Raw genomic sequence first — 24260 nt, forward strand, 5'->3', positions numbered from 1 at the left:
TTGTGTGTGTTGTGGCTTCACAAATGCTTTGCTGCATACCTCGGTTGTAACCAGTGGTTATTTCAGTCAAAGTTGCTCTTCTATCAGCTTGAATCAGTCGGCCCATTCTCCTCTGACCTCTAGCATCAACAAGGCATTTTCGCCCACAGGACTGCCGCATACTGGATGTTTTTCCCTTTTCACACCATTCTTTGTAAACCCTAGAAATGGTTGTGCGTGAAAATCCCAGTAACTGAGCAGATTGTGAAATACTCAGACCGGCCCGTCTGGCACCAACAACCATGCCATATATATATATATATATATATATATATATATATATATATATATATATATATATATATATATATATATACAGTATATATACACTCACCTAAAGGATTATTAGGAACACCTGTTCAATTTCTCATTAATGCAATTATCTAATCAACCAATCACATGGCAGTTGCTTCAATGCATTTAGGGGTGTGGTCCTGGTCAAGACAATCTCCTGAACTCCAAACTGAATGTCAGAATGGGAAAGAAAGGTGATTAAGCAATTTTGAGCGTGGCATGGTTGTTGGTGCCAGACGGGCCGGTCTGAGTATTTCACAATCTGCTCAGTTACTGGGATTTTCACGCACAACCATTTCTAGGGTTTAATTAAGGACCATTTCTAATTAAGGACCAGTGGTTATTTCAGTCAAAGTTGCTCTTCTATCAGCTTGAATCAGTCGGCCCATTCTCCTCTGACCTCTAGCATCAACAAGGCATTTTCGCCCACAGGACTGCCGCATACTGGATGTTTTTTCCCTTTTCACGCACAACCATTTCTAGGGTTTACAAAGAATGGTGTGAAAAGGGAAAAAACATCCAGTATGCGGCAGTCCTGTGGGCGAAAATGCCTTGTTGATGCTAGAGGTCAGAGGAGAATGGGCCGACTGATTCAAGCTGATAGAAGAGCAACTTTGACTGAAATAACCACTGGTCCTTAATTAGGGCCAAAGCCCTGAAAAGGTGAAGGCCCTATTGATAACCTTAGGATTATTAATTATTAGTACATGGCTTGGTTGAATTCCAACATTTAAAAAGTAACAGATTAAAGTCAGTGAAAGACAAGTGTAAAAATGAGAAGACGACAATTCAACACAATATTTAAATTAGCATTGTATTATCAATCATGTTCTGAATTTTCAATGAATTTTTCTTCTGCTAAGCTGGGTTGGTCAGCCTTTTTGTTTTGTTTTTTCTTAATTTTTCGCTCAAACGTCAGACTCAGCCCTCAGAGAACTGCCTGAAGAGGAACTCTGATCTTTTGTCACTGAAACTAGGCACAAAATGAATCTGCAGGATTTCAGAGACGCCCTCAGACAAACTGGGTGCCACAAATTTTTTCCTACAGAGAAGAAGAAAAAGTCAGAAACCAATCTGCTTAGTAATAAATTAGTAAATAAAGATAAAAGATAAAGAAACTTGTTCAAAGGTGTGATTTCCTGGCAATATGATCTGGTACAGTGGAATAAGCTCAGCTTGCTGCGGTTCACTCACTTGTAGCTGTGAAACACCATGTCATTGACATGAACATGCTTTGTGGCAGAAGGAATCATCTCACGAAACTACAGCAAAAAAAAAACAAAAAAAAAAACAAGATAACATCTATCAGTGACTGACTTTGCATTTTGTTTACAGTTAGTAAAATGGTATAATTTTTTTTACAGAATTTTATATTTAAAGTCACCATGAAACAGAAGTTGAGATTCTTTTATTATAAAATGCAGTAACTCTTTTCTTCCCTATAGTGGTGTATATCTGAGTGAAAGGGCTTCTCCAATGAGAAGAAAAATAAAAAAATCTAGGGAGGGACTTGATTTTGTCCATGGGGAATTGATTAGATGGTTGTGGTTTGCTATTGGTTGATCTCATGTGAGTAACAGGTTGTCACACCCTCACGCCAGTTATCACATCATCAGAGAAGAGAAGTGAATTTTCACATTAAAGAAAAAATAATAATAATGATAAATAATTTATAATACCGGTAAATACTGCAATAATAAATGAGTGTTGTTAATTTTGATTTCATGGTAACTTTAATGTAAAAAACGTTATGCTTTGCTTGTTGCAGACTGGTTGAGAAGTTGAAACACCTGCAGGGGACTCCAGCGCTTTGACTGACGTCCATAGGCGCCGATTTATGTTTTCCTCCGTGGGTGCTCATGGGCGTACGCCCTTTAAAAAAAAAAATCAATTTTTTTGCACTTCAGAACCTTAGGAAATGGACAGCGGCCGACAGTGTTAAATTTGAAAAATACTGTTCGATAGAACTGCTTGGTTTGTTACCACAGAAACAGTTATCTGCGTGCTTCCTCCGCGATAAAGTTCCGCATTTGCGGCTATCCAACACGAAAATGCATGCAGCAAAGCCTTTCACAACATTGTTTTCTTCAGTTTTGTCGACAACTTTACCATCTAGCTATTCTTTTCTTCAACTCCTCAGCATCCATCTCGACGACTGCAAGCAGATCGCGTGCGCGCGCGGTTATGATGACTTTTTAAAAGTTGGGAGGGCGTGGGCACAAATAAACTGATGTGGATTTTAAATTATTATTTTTTTTAGCTTGAAATACGGGCATATTTTTGTAGATGTGTTCCTAAAGATGTGCATATATTTGTACGTTTGCACATGATTGTTTTAAACCCATGTTTAGACCCGTGTTTCCCCCGTGTCCGACCCGACCCGCACCCGTTTGAGCAAAATTTGCGGGTAGGCTACCCGAACCCGCGCAGGACTCTGTCACACAAGTCCACACAGTAAAAATTAGATTTGTTAACTCACCATTGCGGTTAATTCTTCAGAAGGAACAGAATTAAAAGAACTGCGCTCACGGCCGGATTAACAATTTCCTGTGCCCTGGGCAACAAGACTCAAGGCCCCCCGTAGTTAGGGGGGTTCGGGGGCATGCTCCCCCGAGAAAATTTGGATTTCTCTGACCTACATATGTGCAATTTAGGACTTTTGAAGGCCAAAAAATTATAAGAAATAGGCTCTCTTTAAAACCTTGTCATTAGATTATTTGTCTGCTCTCTCCTTATCTTCATATTTCTTATTCTCTCAGTATTCTTATAGGCCTACTTCTACCTCTCCTAAAGCTGAACTTTGACAGTCTTTTCATTTTCGTCTGTGTCAATGACGAAAATAAACATAGGCTCAACTGATATTTATACTTTTTATGAATCATTTTCTTAGACATGTTAATTTACTCAAGGCTACCAGGAAAGCTGTATAGCTGTAAAGTCAGTATTGACATTAGGAACCTTCTGCAAGCTTTGGAATTTGAAAACGTCTGTTTTTAAATGTTAAAAGTAATTTTAAATAATACAAATTATAGACTACGATTACCGCAGTTGGTGGATTTGGCAGACGTTCCCTTAAGCATCGTGCGCTCTAACGCGTCAAAGCATTCTCAGGTAGGCTATAATTATGCAGCATTAATGCACGAATGATTTTGAACGAATATTTCATCATGTCGATATACAATGGTGACATAATGTTAAAACTAATCTTGCTATTGATATCTTTGTTAGACTACCGACCCTATAGAACAAATGTCCGGCTAATATCGAAACTGAAACGAACTTTACCGCGCTCAACCAGCGTCGCTGGCGTTCAGCTGGGAGGCAGGAAAGTCGCGTGAACCCGCGTAGATGCACTTTATGCAGTGAAGAAGATCGTAAAGAGTTTGATAACTTTATTAAATTTCTGTGTATTTCCTACCTGTCAGGGCCCCCTAGATGTCATGGGCCCCTGGGCAAGTGCCCAGTTGCCCTAATGGTTAATCCGGCGCTGCAGCTGCGTACAGAGCAGGGTCACTATAGAGGCTTTTCATCCGAGAAACGCTGTGATTGGTGGATAGGATATGGAGCAGGCGATACCATAGATATCTATGGGCGATACTACTCGACTGACTGCGACATAACCAATCACAGTGTGACAGACGCTTCACATATCACCGACTGCAATGATTAATTTTAAATGAATGTAGACAGAGCGCCTACTGGCAGTCTGGCACACGTGGGTGCTCGGTATTTTCCGTGGGTGCTCGGTATTTTCCGTGGGTGCTCGAGCCCCGGAGCACCCACGGTATCGGCGCCTATGCTGACGTCTACATATCTGTGGAGAAAATCAATGATGGTGCCATTTCAGTTGAAAAGACAAAGATAAATAAGCATCTGCTTTGGAAACAGAGATAGGCACCTTTTTCTCGACTCGGGGTCAGGGTTAGTGTTATCCACCGCTACGCTCTGGCCTTCCTTTAGAGCGCGTTCACAGGCTGACACACACTGCTGCCAGGAGCCAAGCATGTCCTAGAGTTCATGTGCAGATGTCACAGCATTCAGTGGCAGTTAAAACAAGATCCTCCAAATCTTCTGAACCAAATTTGCTTGATCCTGCTCTTGAGATCTACTTATTCTGTCTGGGTTCTCGGTTCTCTATTGTGTTAGCAATGTAACAACTCACCCTGTTCACATATGCATAGCCCTTTGGAATGATGTGTGTCTGGAAGAATGTGGATTTGCCCGCTGCAAGAAAAAAAAATCCCCCAAAAAACAAGGGTTATATCATACAAATTGGTCACCTGTAAGGAGTAAGAGGATAAAACAAACCTTTAAAAAAGGCTCACATCCAGGGAATCCCACTGCTACAATGACTTCCTGTTTGGTAGATGTGAGGGATGTATCAGGAGGATCGTAAAGACACATTTTGGAGTCTAATTTCCTCTGGACAATGATACAAAAACACAAAACATTATTACAGATGTTTAGTACAGTAATGTCCAAAAAGTTTGGGCCAGTAAGAGTTTTTAATATTTTTGAAAGAAGTCTCTTATGCTCACCAAGGCTGCATTTATTTAATCAAAAATAACACTAAAACAGTAATATTGTGAAATATTATTACAATTTAAAGTAATTTAGTTTTCCATTTGACTATATTTTAAAATGTAATTTATTCCTGTTATGCAAAGCTGAATTTTCAGCATCATTACCCGTCAGTGTCACATGATCCTTCAGAAATCATTCTAACATGCTGATTTGCTGCTCAAGAAATATTTCTTATTATTAATAATGAAAACTGCTTAATATTTTTTGTAGAAACCATGAGACTTTTTTTAAGGATTCTTTGATGAATGCATTTATTTGAAATATATATTTTTTGTGACATTATAAATGTATTTAGTGCCAATTTTGATAAATTGAATCCATCTTTACTGAATTAAAGTATTTGTTTCTTAAAAAAAAAATCTTACTGACCCAAACCTTTTGAATTGCAGTGTGAAGTACCCAACTAAGGTATAAAACATTAATAACCATACATGTAAATAACACAATACATAAATAACACAATAGACTGTGGAAAACATGTAAGTGAAATAAAAACATTCAAAAAGACCAATCGTTTACAGGGTCAAACTCTGGCAAGCTGAACTGAGCGGGTTTCCAGCCCAAGAAGTATTCCTCTGGGGTGTGAAACTGAAGACCAATGTTGAGGGCAAACTGAGGGCACAAGAGATAAGGGATAAATTCCTGTAAAGCTGTATTATGTCAAAAGCCCACAACATTGTAAAGTTTCCCTTTTTTGTTATACTAAAACGGAGCAAGAAAAACACTACCATGCCCTCTTGTGGCCCAACCAGAGAAAAGCTATTACACGTGATTTACATTTACATTAATATCATTTATTATAAAATGCAGTAACTCTTAGTAACAGTAACAAATTTAATCTGCTTATGAGTAATGAAGACTGCAGTTAACATCATTACCAGTCTGTCACAGCAGGAGAAGTCTTTCTTCTTTTTCCCTGGGGCCCAGTTAGCAGGACGTCCTGCTGCATCTGTAAATGAGGGGAAACCATTACTGAGCATGTAAATCTGAAATGTTATTTTGCACTATGTGCAGGAAATAAAATACATAAAATAAAAATTTAAAACAATGTTTTTGGTTGCACTTTATTTCAAGTGTGGGTCTCTGCAGTCAGAGTAATTGGCGTGCCGAAAGGTAGCGGGACGTTTGAAAACGAAAAACATACGGAGAGCAGCAGCTTATGTTTCTGCTCTGACAGCCGGAAGATCACGCCGAACACGGTGAGTGCATGTCAGAATTCAGGAATGGTGAGAGGACATTGGGCTTGGTATGATTTTAGTCTTCAAACCAAACTTGGGTCTTCAGCCTGTCTAGATAGCACGCTTCCCATAGTGTTTACGTGTTAGGTCAGTATGCGGAGAGTAGGCGGTCTTTTGTGGCTGTTCAAACACATTTGACCACATGAGTGTTTATACAATGAAAGCAATCCGGTCTAATGTGTTTTTATGAAGGTAAAAGAGTAGCAAAACTCGAGAGCACGTAGATGTGAATTTGAGAACTTGTGCAATAAATATTCGTACTTGTATGTGAAGATTTACACTCACAGCTTCAATGTGAAAACCTGTAAAATAAAAACCTGAAGTTGAATGTTGAAATTTGCACTCGCAGACAATAGGTACAAACCTGTATTCTGAATTTGAAGCTGCAGACAAGTAGTCACAAATGTGTAAAATGTCATTCACAGAAATACATTGACAGACACAAACTTATAATATATATTTGCATTTAATCTTACATTCACATTCACAGCACAACCTCAATTAGGCACTTGCAACTTCTCAAATCTGTCAATGCAATATCAAATTTCATGCCTTGAGTTATTATTAGCGATATATTAGGTGCAAAACTAACTTGTGCACTTGAAACTCAGTGGGGCAAGAGAGAAAGGGGGGCGGGAGCGGGGGTGTTCCAAGGAGCCGTTCTATTGGCTGACACCTAGCAAATGAAATGGGACTTCTATTGTACATGATGATGTCACGAAACCCGTGTCCTCGGGACGCTCTGAATATGGCTTAATGCATTAGACTGATATGTATAACGAATTGGGTGTTTTTTTTTATATTTATATTATATATTATATATTTTATGCCGAATGGCATTTAATTTGAATGGCATTTATACACATTACACATACAAGTATGAGTATTTATTGTACAAGTTCTCAAATTCACCTTTACATGCTCTTGAGTTTTGCTACTCTTTTACCTTCATAAGTTTTCAACTACCTCTGGAAGTGGTCGAAAGTGGACAAGCTCAAAACGTTTTAGACCCTGCTTATACCTCTAATTAGCGCCATCCACTTCTGATCCGATCGACCAAAACGCATCTTAATACCAGGCGTAAACAGGGCCTTAAACTTGTATGAACTTGATTTAGCTCACCTCCTACATAGAAGCTCTGTGACACATCTATTGTCACTCCACCATTCGCCTGCAAAACACAACAGTGTCTTAATATACATAGCCTACTGGGACTGAACTTGCTGCTTGTATGTAATGTAAAGCAAATGACACTTTAAAATGCAATTCCTGTAATAGACAATTACAAATAACCACAATAGTGATTTGCCTTCTCACACAGATGTTCCCACATTCCAATAACAGGCTTTCTGTAAATACCAGGGGCTGTGGAAAAAAACACCTGAAAAAAGACAACGTGTTCACATTCGTAAATAAGTTAAGAGAAATACAATTTTCAAATGCTGCCATTAAAAGGTTCGGGGTCAGTAAGGTAATAAATTAATAATTTTATTTAGCAAGGATGCAATAATTGATCAAATTGTAAAGACATTTATAATGTTACAAAATATTTCTGTTCCAAATAAATGGTTTTTTTTTTTTTTTTTGTTGTTCTTTTTTTTATTCCTGAAAAAAACTGTATCACCGTTTCCACAAACTTTTTCAACATTGATAAAAAGTTTCTTGAGCAGCAACTCAGCATATTAGAATGATTTCTGAATGATCATGTGACACTGAAGACTGGAGTAATGATGCTGAAAATTCAGCTTTGAAAATGGTTCTTTTAAATGGTAATAATCATTCACAGTATTACTGTTTTGACTGTATTTTTGATCAAATAAATGCAGCCTTGGTGAGCATGAGATTTCTTTCATAACCACTAAAATAATTTGTTACATTTATGTAGCGCTTTTCTGGGTGCTCAAAATGCTTTACATAGAATGGGGGAATCTCCTCAGCCACCACCATTGTGCAGCACCACCTGGATGATGCGATGGCAGCCATATTACGCCAGAACGCCCACCACACACCAGCTTATTGGTGGAGAGGAGACAGAGTTATGAAGCCAATGAGTATTTATGGGGATGCCATGATGATGGACAGAGGCCACTGGGCAAATTTGGCCAGGATGCCAGGGTTAAACCCCTACTCTTTTTCAAAGGACAATCTGGGATTTTTAATGATCAGAGAGTCAGGACCTCGGTTTAACCTCTCATCCAAAGGACGGTGCTTTTTGACAGTATAGTGTCCTCATCACTATACCGGGGCATTAGGACCCACACAGACCACAGGGTGAGCGCCCCTGCTAGCCTCACCAACACTAACACAGCTATCTAGTTGTTTACAGGAGGTCTCCCATCCAGGTACTGACCAGGCTCAGCCTTGCTTATCTTCAGTGGGCAACCAGTCTTGGGCTACAGGGTGATATGTCTGCTGGTAATAATCTTATAGACCCCAGACTTCTGAACAGTAGTGTATGTAGTGAGCGTGTCATTAACCTGAATGGGCAACTGAAGTGTCTGTAGAATATCCTCAGCTTTGGACTTGAACACCTCCGGTCTGAGTTTTCCTCGAGATATTCCCATCTGATTGGTGAAAAATACTAGCCTAGAAATCTAGACGCACCCTAGCGGCAGCAAAATGTATTTCGCAGCCAGGTACGTCTAGCAACTCTCAATAAACCTTCTCGCTGCAAAAACCCAGATTGGGTCAGGCCAATCACGTTGTGTATAGAGTAGGCGGGGGCGGGCTTAACATACACGACAGAGTTGCGACGGTTACCTGGCTGCTGCTACTTGAAAACAAAGAATGACGGCTGCTGATGGAGAACAACGGTCTTTCGAATCGGCTTTGGCCGCGACTCTGGAGGACTTAGAGTTAAGTTTTTCTTTGAGAAAAGAGCAAAGAACGGCACTTAAGTCATTCTTAAAAAAAGGAAGATGTGTTCGTCGTTTTGCCGGCCAGATATGGCAAAAGTTGAATCTATCAAGTAAGCTCCGCTGTTGGGAAAACGCTCTGGTTGGTTGAAGCGCTGTCCTATTGCGTGCAGAGGGAATTTGAAAGACAGCCGTTCATCCCGCCCCTCGGATTGAGCCGTGACTATGGTGAGTTTCCAGACCTAACATCTTATGCGTGCAGAGGGAATTTGAAAGACAGCCGTTCATCCCGCCCCTCGGATTGAGCCGTGACTATGGTGAGTTTCCAGACCTAACATCTTGATGTAGGTCTGGCTTGCCAGGCTAGAAAAATACCACCTAAACAGAGCAAAGCAAAGTAAAACCAACTGGACATTTATTGATGCTCTAACTTCCATTATGAAACATTATCTTATACTGACAACATCAACAAGTGATAGTAGATTAAGAAGCACCTTGTATCCTTTCTTCAACAGACTGGCCAGTCTGGGCTGAATCTCTGGGAAAAGAATCCTAAACAAGAGTAAAACATCATCAAGTGAGAGACAACAAACAGCTGAAGGGTATAGCAAGTTCTTCAACTAGACTCACTTCCAGTCATCTGGACTGTTGGGAAATACTTTCCCAGACTTTGTAGTGATAATGCAGCCGTCAATGTCAAAACCTGCGACCTGAACCACACAAAACAGCATGAAACATTATAGAAGCATAATGGTTTTGATGGTTAAACACTGTGTGCTGAATAAACACTGTGTGCTGAATAAACACTATGCAATGTGCTGAATAAACACTAAATGCTGAACAAACACTACATGCTGAACAAACACTATATGCTGAATAAACACTATGTGCTGAATAAACACTATATGCTGAATAAACACTATGTGAAAGTTCATGTCTTACTTTGGAGCTTTCTGGAACCCCTGCTGCAATGAACAGCATAAGGCTGCCGATTTGTTGCCAGTGACTGAGAGCAAGTGGAAGACGGAGCGCTGGGTTTGATAGTTGGTGAGTCCAGGTTTTTATCACTCACTCTCTCTCTCACAAATGCTTGTAACTGCTTAAGCTTTTTCTCAGATGAGGTTTGTTCATCTTCATCATCCTCATCGTCACGCCCTCGTTTCATGCGAGGGACGTCCTTCTCTGGGCTGCGAGGTCGTTTTGTTGCCTAAGAAAAAAGAGCCAAGGTTTTATGGGATATTTCATTTGATTTTATGACATAAAATAACTAATAATAATAATAATTTAAAAGAAAAAAATGGTTTGAAAGTGTTTGAAAATCTCTGTACCACAGAAATGAAAAATATCAATTTCCCACTAATATAAAATAAATGTTTCTTTTATGAATTTATACACTCCTGCAGACTTGAATTAACTAACCTTTTAGCTTTAATGTATTCTTCAATATTGTTTTTGTCCTAGCTCACTGTTTCTTGCCTGTTTCTTTCAAAACACATAGAAAATATAACAGTGTTTCTAAAGCATAAATACAATATTATTATAAACACTTCCAAAAAAAAAAAACTGCAGTAATACAATTGATGACATCTATATAAATTCAGAATGAGGAAATGCATTATAGCCATTCAATTGTGATACAGAATTGCCATGTGCCAACATTTATATTTCCTTCTGTAAAACTATGTTAGATAAAGTTTATCTATTATTATCAAAATATATTTAACTTATTAAAATACAGCAAAAATACTGTTGTCGAAGAAATGTGCAGAAATGTGAGCAAAGAGCAAGATGAGCAATTTGGGAGGATGACTGTTAAAAAAAATCCTAAAACAGAAAGAAATAATAATAATATTAATTAATTAGCTTTTTTAAACACTGTCCTTTTAATTCCAACAATGCAATTTGTTGTAGTTTTACTTAAAAAAAAAAAAATCATACTGAGAGATGGAAAATAATATGTTGATATATATTAGAGGTCGACCGATTCATCGGTTTTGCCGATATATCGGTACCGATAGTTGATTGGTGGAACTACCGATAGTTTTTCCGGGTTGCGTCCGTTGCTGGAGCCATAGATATAAACGCTAGATGTCTCGTGCGCGCTGCTGGCCTATGGAGGTCGATGTCAGCACATGGCGGCCATCATGCCACAGGCAGCTCGCACACTCTTTTAATGGTGCATTACTTGCTCAATTTTCTACCGATTTTCAAACGGTTTGGTTTGTTATAAATGTCAGAGATGTAGCTATGACACTGCATACATACACTGCATACATATGAATAATTATAACATACATGTTCAAGCATTCGGAATTAAAGCCACGTTAATAACGTTTGTAAGAAACCAAACCGTTTGTAAATCCGTCCAAATTTCAGCGAGATAAGAGGATTTGTGTGCGTGCTGATCATTCACTTTACATAAGCCTGCCTGTGACAAGACGGCCGAACGGTGATGCCGGAAGTGACTGCGCCATAAGACATCTAGCGTTTATATATGATATCTATGGCTGGAGCGGCTGAGAAGAGTGCGCTGTCATCACCATAGACTAAAAAAATATGGACGTAGTGTCCGTGACGTCACCCGTAGGTTTCTGAAGAGCATTTTTGAAGCCTAAAGTGGGCGGAGCCGGCCGTCGCCATCTTGGCCTTGCGTCACTCCCGGATAACAGAAAATAGGCAAACAGGCGGGGCGTAAGTGGAGCTGAGGAGCCTGGCTATCTGAAATCACCTCGACGTGATCGAGTTAGCTGATGATGTAAAGCCAATTAAACGTTCCTATTTTTGCCCTTCGAAATATTATAATAGTTAAAAGACATGGCTACAAGTGAGACTGTGTATTACTTCGAGAGTGTTTGTGTGTGACAGTGATTTATGTGCATACATGTCCGTCACTCTTTCATGGTCCGTCAGCGCGGCATTGCTCAAGTTCGCAGAGAGCTTATAGGGCTTGGGCGTCGTGACGTCATACTTGGCGTGGCGGCCATGTTGATGGCCTCGCGAATGTAAACATACAGCAAGTCAACGGGGAGAAGCAGAGTTGGGAGAAAAAAAATCTCTCTCAAAATACTTTGAAAAAAGTCATTATTTTGCTATCAGTGTGAAAACATTTCTCAAAAAAAAAAGTGTTTCTCTCAAAACGCTTTTCTTTGCTCTCGATGCAATTTCTTGCTCTCGTGTCAGGATTCTGCTTTGACTGTGAGAATTGTGTCATGGGCGGGGCCACGATCCTATTGACCCCTTTTGCACCGACGTCACAGTTTCGTCACGGTTCGGCTACATAATAAGGAGCTTAAATTATTATTTTTATTATTAAATGTCATCTTGTTGTGTTGTTGGGTGCAAGAATCGATGAAAATGAGTATGCTGTATCTGGAATTTTTATTTCTAGAAAATATTCATATCATTAAAATTGCACCGTAGTGTCACTCTTTACATTGTTGTCTTCTTGGCGCTGGCTAGGCAGAACTGCGGATCGTCTTTACATGACCATTCAGCACATAGTTATAGGCATCTAAATATATTTATATGTCCTCAGTTTCTCTTTACCCTCGGTTTCTCTATCGGGTAGGTGTAGAAGTTAGGCCACTCAACCGGGGGTAGCATTAACGTTAGCAGCTAACGTTGACTGAGCGTGTACGGTCATCTGGTTCCGTCCGTTAAAATTAACTTTTGCAAATAACAATCGCGGTCCTGGACAGTGAGTGACCTTGCACATTAAGAAAAAATCGGATTTTCTTCAGTTATTGTTAAAAAACAAGCTAACAAAACTTGCAAACTAGCGTTAGTGAAGCGGCCAGAGGGATCTTTCTGCCTCCAGCTAAGCCCCGCCCACACAAATACGTCACCATGTTTACCAACTGTAAAAGGGTCTATGATTGGCCAGTTGGGTGAGCATCGTCTTGTCTTGGGAGTCGAACTGAATCATTATACAATTGTTCGGTTCACCGGCATAGATGCCGCCTCTGCTAGTTGAGCAAGGACACTCCAATGTTTGGGTAAGATGATTCAAGGTGATCATACGCCTGGTTCAGATTACAAGAATTTTGTGTCTGTTACGATACTCACGGTGTCAGATTACACGATTTTGACTCCTAAAAATCTTGTCATGTCGTGGATGGACAAGAAATATGTCAGACTACACTTTGCTTTCCGACCAGTCACCGCGAGCCGTCTCACGCACACACACGCACTCACTCAAATACACACAGACACTCACTGTGCTCGCTCGCTCACTCACTCACTCACTCGTGCGCGCGCACACACACACACACACACACACACACACACACTGTAGCTCGCTCACTCACTCGCGCACACACACTCACACACACTGTAGCTGGCTCACTCACTCGCGCACACACACACACACACACACACACACACTGTAGCCAGGGCGTATTAACCATAGGGCTAGGCGGGGCTAAAGCCCCGGGGCCCGAGCAAGGAGGGGGCCCGTGATTGGCAGTGGAGCATATGACTAGCCATCGGTAACGCTGATTGCCAAAGTCTTACCACGCCTCACACAAATCAGCCCTCTTACTTGGTGGCGCTTTGCCGTAAATTACATGCATTATCATGGTATCATTATTAATATTATTAATTGACCATTTGCAATAGACCCTTCTTTAGTTACTCACGACACGAGTCACACCACACATCTTACTCACGCAGAGTTTTCGGTGCTGATGCAGTAGTGACGCGTTCATAAACGGCACCTAAAAGCTGTCACAAAGAACCAGCAAGTAATGATTATGAATATGTAAAATATTGCAATGAGACATTTTAATTGTTTATTGCAAAGATTAAGTTGACGGCTACTGACTCGCGATCTTCAGTAATTAATGCGCTGGGCCGGAGAGAAATGCACATTTCGATTACATAGTTTTATTTTGTTTTGAATGGTTCTGTTTAAAAGTAAAGATTTCAAGCTTTCTGTAGATAATAGATAATATTTAAAAAAAAAAAAAAAAAAATAGGTCTGTGAGGTGAGTAGGCTACCTTTTATATAAGCTGAGTTTCGGGATGTTCTTAAGCTCCAGTTCAGGTGCCGGTTGGATTATATAGGCTATATTTAGCCTACTTTTTATTTAGGCTATTAAATACAGGAAATTGGTTAATGGAAAATGTATTAAAATTAAGATACAATTAAACGAAATTCGATTTAAAGAAAGGCTTTGTGCTTTCTGTTTGAGGTCTCTGTGAAAGTTGTAAAGTCTTTTAGTACCGCTCCTGGAGAACTGTCAGCCTAACATTGTTTTTTTCCTCATAAATACGAAAACGAAAAATAAAAAACAAAAGATTTTTTAAAAAGACAAACCATCATTTTTTGGAAAATTTTGCTCATTATCCACCCCTATATCCACTTTTATCAAGTCATATTGACATAAAGTGATTGGGGGGGGGGGGGGGGTATGCAGTAACTCGTAGCCCCGGGGCCCAGTGAGGCCTTAATGCGGCCCTGACTGTAGCTCGCTCACTCACTCGCGCACACACACTCACACACACTGTAGCTGGCTCACTCACTCACGCACACACAATCGCTCACTCGCACACGCACAATTGCTCTCGCACGCACACACACACACATTCACTCACTCACTGTCGCTCACTCGCGCGCACACACACACACACACACACACACTCGCTGTTGCACTCACTCTGACTCACATAGTAGTCACTATGGCGGAACCCGTCGCCCGGAACCGAGCAAGGACCGTTATGCCGGGGTTTCGCCTGGAAAGCTCTATAGAAATCTGGCACTCTGTTGAACGAAGTTAAACTGAGAGAGCGTGACGTTCACAGACACCAGAATGAACGAGCTTACAATAACGTTCATCAGGCAGTAATACAGTATGCTACTTTCAGTTCACGTTCACCCAAAATATGAACGAGTTCATGAACTATCGTTCAATGAACCGTTCAGGCACAACAATAGTGCTCAATAGCATCTGAGATACAGATGCTACACACATGAATAAAAATCATTTTAGGTTATAGTTAAGTTATAGGTTCAAACAGGAAATGTATCATATTGACCTTAAAACAAAATTGTTTATTCTGAGTCCAAGTAAAACTGTACAGGAGGTTGTATATGATGAACTAGGGCTGGGCCTGGGCGATATATCGGATGACATTGTTATGCGCATCTCGTCAGTAAAGCCGGTTCCTTAATTAGTAGAAAATCGCCATCTCCTGCTTTCAGATGAAGCGGCATTAACACAGAGTCGTAGTTCACTGACAAGCTGAGCAATATCGCATTAATTATCGCAGGCAATACGTCCGTGATCTAAGATCACCATGAATCATCTTACCCAAACATTGGAGTGTCCGTGCTCAACTACTAAGGCAGAGGCGGCATCTATGCCGGTGAACCGAACAATGGTATAATGATTCAGTTCAACTCCCAAGACAAGACGATGCTCACCCGACTGGCCAATAGGATCGTGGCCCCGCCCATGACACAATTCTCACAGTCAAAGCAGAATCCTGACACGAGAGCAAGAAATTGCATCGAGAGCAAAGAAAAGCGTTTTGAGAGAAACACTTTTTTTTTTTTTTGAGAAAATGTTTTCACACTAATAGCAAAAAATATATATTTGAGAGTTTTTTTCAAAGTATTTTGAGAGAGATTTTTTTTCTCAGAAATAATTAAAAAAAAATCAAATTTGTATATTTTTTTTGTTCTGAGAAAATACTTTCTCTCAAAACTTTTTTTAGTCTCAAATATTATTATTTTTTGCTATTGGTATGAAAACTTTTTCTCTCAAACTTTTTTTTCTCTCTCAGATCATTTATTTTCTTGCATGTAATAAAGACACAATTCTCTCTCCATAAAATTCAGCCATAGAGCTAAAACTGATAAACGGAAAACATTTACCATTTACCTGCCTTTTCTTGTTTATATCTCCTATATTCATATTCTTTCATATTATATTAATTTTATTTACTCTGCTATTGCTACATTACTGTTTAACCTTATGATTGTGCACTGTATTGTTTTAACAGGTTAGATATCAGAGGGAATATGTCTCCGGACAGTGTTGTGAAGCAGTAATTTTCCACTGTCTTTGCTTTGGTAAAATAACAACTTGTTGAATTTGTGCTATCAGGTGAAGTCAAACTGATCACTGAGAAAGTTTTAACTACAATTATTTAATAAAGTAATTTTTACCGTGACAAATAAACTTGAAATTAAATTGAACGGACTGCGGTCACTTTTAAGAGCTCATGGATCTAATACTAAAACATCCAGGTTTCACCAAATTGGTTATGCTCACTTAAGACATTGCCGACTGTGTTTACTTGAATACTTTTTTTTTTTTTTTTTTTGACATAATTGTATGTGTATGTCACTATTAAATCGCAATACGCCACGAAAGATAGCTGAATTCGCACTCAGATTCTGTCCGAGTCCGAGAGCGGCTTTCTGTCTCTCAATTCAGCGCAAGCACCGCATTTAAGTCTTTATTCACGACTTACTGAGCTTAACATTTTTAACATCTTTTAAACACCATGCACGTCCTTGTTCTTCTTTTCTCATTCAAGCATGTTTCCTCACAAGGAGTTCTCATGCTTTTTAAAGCTTTCTTTTTCATCTCTTTGTCGCTCAGTGGATCTGTGTATTTGTAGGTAAACAGTGCCTTTCCTACTTCATCTAAATAAAAAAACAATAAGAAAATTCGAGTCTTGTTTCAGGAGGAGTTTGTTTCTATACCATATGTAATTTCTTATTGGAATGGTTTTGTAGTGACATTCCGTGGAAAAAAGTTTGGACATTACCTCACAAATACCTGATAACTAACAAAATGAGAGAAATTACCTTTAAATTAATTCATAGGTTTTACCCATAAACTGTAAAAAAAGATTGACGACGCCCCTTCCCTCTCTTCCATTGTTTTATCTGAAGCCGCCAGTGTCCCGATATGGCGCTGACATCTTGGGACTTGAGTCTGGCTGCGTTCGAAACCGCATACTCAATGAGTAGGTACTTAATTTCAATGAGTACTTACTTAACGAGCGCTAAAAGAGTAGGTACTTTATAGCCAGATCTCGTTGAGTATGAATGAGAACCGGACATCTGCCATGTTGACGATATCATGTGACCTACGACGCGTTATCACACGCGCAACAACTTAAAAGATTTGAACGACACGTTTAATTCATCTATCTGTAAATATCATGATATTGATTAAACTTTCTCATTTTGTGGTCTTTTTGAAGAAACTGCTGCCCATTTATTTTGTGAGTACATTTAGGGTTGATTTAAGTTCTTATATTTAACCCTACTAATGTGACCCACCGTTTTATCCTTAACGATATTTATTTTTATTACGAAATCCCAAAATTGTCATCTCTTGAATATGTTGTTAATTTCTTTATTTTATATCCAAACATTTTCATCCATAAGCAAAAGTGGCTTACTGCTTTGTTTTCCTCTTTTTCTTGTTAAATTTAACTCTCGTTTCATCCCTCAGGCCTATAAATAACAGAAAATGCATTTTTTTAAAATGTATTATATAATTATTTAAGAAAATATATATTGATATTCAACCTTATAGGTTTTTTCCTGTGTATAAAATCTCATAATATGTTTGCAAACCCATGATATATATATATATATATATATATATATATATATATATATATGTATAAATACATACATACATATACATACATACATTTACCTCACATTTACTCGACAGCCCTACCTAGAACGGTTTTCCTCAGCGTTTGTAATGTCTGCACAAAGGGAGATTCACCTTTGGAGAAAACTGTTGATTTTATACTCGAAAAATATAAGTATCATTATTAAAAATTAATATTACCCCAGAATGAATTGCATTGCTCCCAGCCCAAAACATACAATAATAACAACGATAAATGCTGATCAATTAATTATATTACTTTTTACTGTAAATTATATAATTCAATAAAACAAACAAAATGTAATGTATATCATATGACATAGCTATGCATGAATACACTCTAGATGTGTATATAGTGAACATCTACATTTTCCTTCAAACAATAAATAAAGCATTAATTAATTGTATTTTATTTACTGACAACAATGAGAAATATTAATAAATTAGTAAAAGAATGAATCAAAGTCACCATCACACAATAAACAAATGCATATACAAGTCAACACATGAAACAAAGCTTTATTACAATCATGTATGTAGGCTACAGGCGCTGAACCCCACATCCTTCTGCCATCTCAACACAGCGGTGCCCATTCTGCAGATTTATTCTGATGAATCAGCTGACCGCCAGAGGTGAGCCGTTCCCTTGTGCCTGAGGTTGTTGCGTGATGTGTTGTGCTTCACAATCTGAGGCAATAAAGGCAGGTGGAGTGATGGTGGGTCTCATGAGGGCAGGTGGAGGTTCTCATAAGGGCAGGTGGAGTGATGGAGGGTCTCATCCATGGCACCATCTCCAGGATTCAGCTCTGTGCTCTTCGTCCTCAGTGCTCACACCAGTCTGCTGACATTTCAGATCCTACAAAATGCACAAACATAACACAAAAGCAGTAATTTTAACAGCACAATGTCATTTGATTTCAGTATTATTTAGAAGACAAAAATGCTTTTTTCCACAAATGCCGCCATCATCTTTCTTTGCAGGTCCTGCTCCACCACAAAAGCTGTGCAGCAAATGCACAGAACTCAAGAATCAGAAAAGTGCTGTAATAGCTCTGTTTGAAATTACAATAATTAAAATAAACTACAACTTAATATTTAAATAGTTGTTGTTATCCATTTCTGTAATGTCACAAAGTCTTTGATGGCAGCATTCAGCTTCATGAGCCACTCTAACATCCAGACCAGACTCACGTTACCTCTGTGATTTATGAGCTCAACACTACATTTACATGTTGAGGTTGTTTTAACTTTTAGTTTTTATCCAATATAAATGTTCCTCAATTTATCAACTAATGGACAAATAAAATAGATAACTTATGTTTAGTTACTTTATAGATTTGTTCTACATAATAGCACACATACATCACTCAGATGCCTATTTCATATAGTAATCTGCAATTCTTATAGAAGAGTTTCTTGCCTATGGAGGTAGATTTGTGTCTTTATTATTCAATCAAAAAAAAGGTTGCTTCAATCAAAAAATATATTTTCAATCAAAAAAACCCGTTTCAATCAAAGAAAAAAAGTGTTTGAATGCAAAAATATATTTGAGACTCAAAAAAATGCATTTGAACACTATTTTTTTTTGCTTGAAAATGTTTTTTTTGATAGAAGTGAAGGTTTTTTTGTTTGAAGCAACTTTTTTGATTGAAGTATTGTTGTTTTGTGTTTGGGCCATATTATGGGTAGGACATTTGTGTCTTTATAATTCAATCAAAAAAGAAGTTGCTTCAAACAAACAAAACATATTTTCAATAAAAAAATCACTTCAATCAAAAAATAAACCTTTTCAATCATAGAAAAAATGTTTTTGAATGCAAAAAAATATTTGAGATTCAAAAAATTGCACTTGAACACTTTTTTTTTGATTGAAAATGTTTTCTTTGATTGAAGTAATCTTTTTTGTGTTTGGACCATGTTATGGGTAGGACATTTGTGTCTTAATTATTCAATCCCAAAAAAGTTGCTTCAATCAAAAAAAAAACATTTTCAATCAAAAAAAAATAATTTCAATCAAAGAAAAAACTGTTTAAATGCAAAAAAAAAAAAAATCATTTGAAGTGTTTTTTTTTTATTGAACTTTCTTTTTTTTTGAATGAAGTGAAAAAAGTTTTGAAGTCGTTTTTTTTTTAAATCATTTTGACACAAACGTACCGCAGTGGGGGCGGGTGCTTCCCCATTGGTCAGACATGCTTGAGTGACAAGTGTCTACACCAACGACGTCTTTCTGACAAGCAAGTCATGGTCGCCACTCGCCAGCGAGCCAGGAAGCAGTGGTGGAGTTGTTGGTAAGTAGATAAAACCGTATTAAAATGATTGGTGTCACGTTATTAGCCTACTCTGTTTGATATTTCGATTAAACATACAGCTTGCTAACTTAGCTCACGTTGACTAATTTGTGTGATGGTGTTAGATATCTGACGCCTCATATTGTCAGGCAGGCTAGCAGGGTGCGCTAACGGCTAATTGAATTGTTTATTTCACTTAAGTAACGTTACAGAGGCTTGCTATGTGCTAGTGCTATATTGTGTTATAATACGTAACGTCATTAGTGGTCAAACAACAGTCCACAGGCCAACTGTTGCCCACAGCGCTGCCTGTTTAGCAGCAACAGGTCATGCAGAGCCTGAGTCTATCTTCTCACACAGCCCACAGGATTACAGCTATTTGACCGTCCCGCTCTCTCTCTCGCTCACGGGTAGTGGTCTCCCCACCATCACAGTCAAATGCTCGCAGACACAGAGGCAGATGCTGTTATTTTGAGAGCGGGGCTTACATATGCCGTCCCGTACGGAAAATAATGTTGCATACCACCGGTAACATGAATATATATTCCGTTGCTCGGTGCGCAAACTAGCTGTGTCAGGCATTATTTATAAGTAGCCTAATGTCCTGCACAACTCCACATGGAAAACTGGCAGTTCAATGAAGTGATGCTTATTGTCTGACATAGTGTACAAGTAGTTACTAGCTTAAAGTATTGTGCCAATAATGATCCTTCTGGTAAATTTGGCATTCAGTTGAGACACAAAAGCTCTTAGTTTAATGAAAATCTTTGGAAAAGAAGACAAGATGGTTTGTTTAATTAGTATTCATTTATTTAGATTTCTAATATCATATAGTATTGTCCTGTCAACCCATTACAAGTCTTGCCTTATTCAGTGTTGATTTATTGACATGTTTATGTAAGATGTTTTATTAGAAGGTGTGTGAGTGAAAGTTGTCTGAAGTTGTATTTTTCTATTTTATTGCAATGCTGATTGATAATGTAGGACTCTGGTCCTGGCTTGGCCTAAGTTTTGGTGTCTCTAGGTGCTGTGCTCTGTAGGCATGACACATTAATTTCTTTATGTGATACTTTATTTTTTGCATCAAATTATTTGAAGTATTGATAAGCAGTATTGATATCGATACAGGTATTGCTGCACTCTCAATTATAACTGCTCAATAGTGTCGTATGGTTACTTTTATTATACAAGCCATCAATTTTGATGGCTTGTTAGTGTAACCGTTAAGCATAATGGCATTAATGCTATATATAGCGTACATTTAGCCAGATATTTTTTTTTTTTTTTTTTTTTAAAGTAGCTAACTAGCTAAAGCCTTAAGTAGCTGAAATTAAGTTGTCTCATGTCTCTGTCTGCAGCAACACACACACACACACACACACACACACACACACACACACACACACACACACACACACACACAGACAACGATAGCTACCTACATTAACTGCAACATCTTTCCAGGCAGCAGATGGACTAATTGTTTTTCCTGTTGATCAGACAACTTTCACTCACACACCTTCTAATAAAACATCTTACATAAACATGTCAATAAATCAACACTGAATAAGGCAAGACTTGTAATGGGTTGACAGGACAATACTATATGATATTAGAAATATAAATAAATGAATACTAATTAAACAAACCATCTTGTCTTCTTTTCCAAGGATTTTCATTAAACTAAGAGCTTTTGTGTCTCAACTGAATGCCAAATTTACCAGAAGGATCATTATTGGCACAATACTTTAAGCTAGTAACTACTTGTACACTATGTCAGACAATAAGCATCACTTCATTGAACTGCCAGTTTTCCATGTGGAGTTGTGCAGGACATTAGGCTACTTATAAATAATGCCTGACACAGCTAGTTTGCGCACCGAGCAACGGAATATATATTCATGTTACCGGTGGTATGCAACATTATTTTCCGTACGGGACGGCATATGTAAGCCCCGCTCTCAAAATAACAGCATCTGCCTCTGTGTCTGCGAGCATTTGACTGTGATGGTGGGGAGACCACTACCCGTGAGCGAGAGAGAGAGCGGGACGGTCAAATAGCTGTAATCCTGTGGGCTGTGTGAGAAGATAGACTCAGGCTCTGCATGACCTGTTGCTGCTAAACAGGCAGCGCTGTGGGCAACAGTTGGCCTGTGGACTGTTGTTTGACCACTAATGACGTTACGTATTATAACACAATATAGCACAAGCACATAGCAAGCCTCTGTAACGTTACTTAAGTGAAATAAACAATTCAATTAGCCGTTAGCGCACCCTGCTAGCCTGCCTGACAATATGAGGCGTCAGATATCTAACACCATCACACAAATTAGTCAACGTGAGCTAAGTTAGCAAGCTGTATGTTTAATCGAAATATCAAACAGAGTAGGCTAATAACGTGACACCAATCATTTTAATACGGTTTTATCTACTTACCAACAACTCCACCACTGCTTCCTGGCTCGCTGGCGAGTGGCGACCATGACTTGCTTGTCAGAAAGACGTCGTTGGTGTAGACACTTGTCACTCAAACATGTCTGACCAATGGGGAAGCACCCGCCCCCACTGCGGTACGTTTGTGTCAAAATGATTTAAAAAAAAAACGACTTCAAAACTTTTTTCACTTCATTCAAAAAAAAAGAAAGTTCAATAAAAAAAAACACTTCAAATGATTTTTTTTTTTTTGCATTTAAACAGTTTTTTCTTTGATTGAAATTATTTTTTTTTTGATTGAAAATGTTTTTTTTTGATTGAAGCAACTTTTTTGGGATTGAATAATTAAGACACAAATGTCCTACCCATAACATGGTCCAAACACAAAAAAGATTACTTCAATCAAAGAAAACATTTTCAATCAAAAAAAAAAGTGTTCAAGTGCAATTTTTTGAGTCTCAAATATTTTTTTGCATTCAAAAACATTTTTTCTATGATTGAAAAGGTTTATTTTTTGATTGAAGTGATTTTTTTATTGAAAATATGTTTTGTTTGTTTGAAGCAACTTCTTTTTTGATTGAATTATAAAGACACAAATGTCCTACCCATAATATGGCCCAAACACAAAACAACAATACTTCAATCAAAAAAGTTGCTTCAAACAAAAAAACCTTCACTTCTATCAAAAAAAACATTTTCAAGCAAAAAAAAATAGTGTTCAAATGCATTTTTTTGAGTCTCAAATATATTTTTGCATTCAAACACTTTTTTTCTTTGATTGAAACGGTTTTTTTTGATTGAAAATATATTTTTTGATTGAAGCAACCTTTTTTTTGATTGAATAATAAAGACACAAATCTACCTCCATACTTGCCAGATATTAAATAGACATTTAGTAATTGTATTTAAGATGTATACGGTTTAAAATGTATGCAAATCCACTTTGGAGACGTATGTGTCCTTACTGGAGCTTCTCTGTTAGCTATACATAATAAAATGTGATTTACAGCAAAATCACAAATAGCCTATATAGCGTCTTTACACCTTAAACAATTCAACAGTTTACTGTACAGTAGTTCAACACATGCGATCATTTGATTTGTAATACTCACATTTGAGTCTCGTCCGTCATCCTTTCCGTCACGTTCGAGTATGACCTATCCTTCTTCTTTTTTTTTGTGACGTATCCTCTCGCGTGGCCTCCTGGGATAGAAGAGTATCCATCGGTCGAGCACTCAAAAATCTGGGCGGAAGCGAGTAAGCCATCCGGGAACTTCTCGCCTACTCTTTTATGAATACTGATGTTTCGAACGTACTGCTTCCTTCACGTACTGTTTTCGCCTACTATATAGTAGGAAAGTAGGCATATTCGAACGCACTTAAGTCCGAATCTCGCGATAATTAGTACGTCACCCAGGTAATTCTCGCCTACTCTTTTGGATTCGTACATACTTTTTCGCTCGCCTACTCTTTTTCCCATACTAAATAGTAGGGAAGTATGCGGTTTCGAACGCAGCCTCTGTGCAGTAGCGATCTCGGGACCAGACCTTCGCAGTAGTGAGCAGGAAGTAAAGCCGTGAAATCAACACCCCGCCCTGTACTCTCCCTGCACTTTTTTAAGTGGCCTATGTCTGCTCCGTTCCTCCGTTCTGCTCCAATTTTGATGTCTGTTGATTGCAGTATGACAAGAGGCTTGTTAAAATAAAGTAAATACAATCTCTGAACAGTCCTCTGAAGATCCCGAAAAAAAGTCGGTTGGTGAAACTTATTTTAAAAACAGACACTTGAACTTACATCAGCGTGATAATAACTACAGTAAATGACAGAAACCACCTTTGGAAAAAAGATATTTGAAGTGTAATTTTATTGTTTAGTTGGTCTCAC

The 24260-nt window shown here is 38.3% G+C and overlaps 1 pseudogene across 1 annotated transcript; it reads right to left on the bottom strand.

Annotated features, from left to right (window-relative positions):
* Nucleotides 1–1254: 1254 nt before the first annotated feature.
* LOC308693204 (bifunctional polynucleotide phosphatase/kinase-like) lies at nucleotides 1255–15467 on the bottom strand (annotated as a pseudogene). The gene is made up of 15 exons: nucleotides 15435–15467; nucleotides 9953–10217; nucleotides 9641–9720; nucleotides 9505–9562; nucleotides 8633–8749; nucleotides 7465–7536; nucleotides 7278–7326; nucleotides 5796–5866; nucleotides 5437–5529; nucleotides 4659–4755; nucleotides 4496–4557; nucleotides 4220–4341; nucleotides 2081–2147; nucleotides 1528–1595; nucleotides 1255–1375 (listed from the first exon to the last, which is right to left on the bottom strand). The product of its transcript is annotated as a bifunctional polynucleotide phosphatase/kinase-like (transcript).
* Between the last annotated feature and the right edge of the window lie 8793 nt (nucleotides 15468–24260).

The sequence above is a fragment of the Scardinius erythrophthalmus genome (assembly GCF_964197995.2).
Source record: "Scardinius erythrophthalmus genome assembly, chromosome: 7".
NCBI classification, from domain to species: Eukaryota; Metazoa; Chordata; class Actinopteri; order Cypriniformes; family Leuciscidae; genus Scardinius; species Scardinius erythrophthalmus.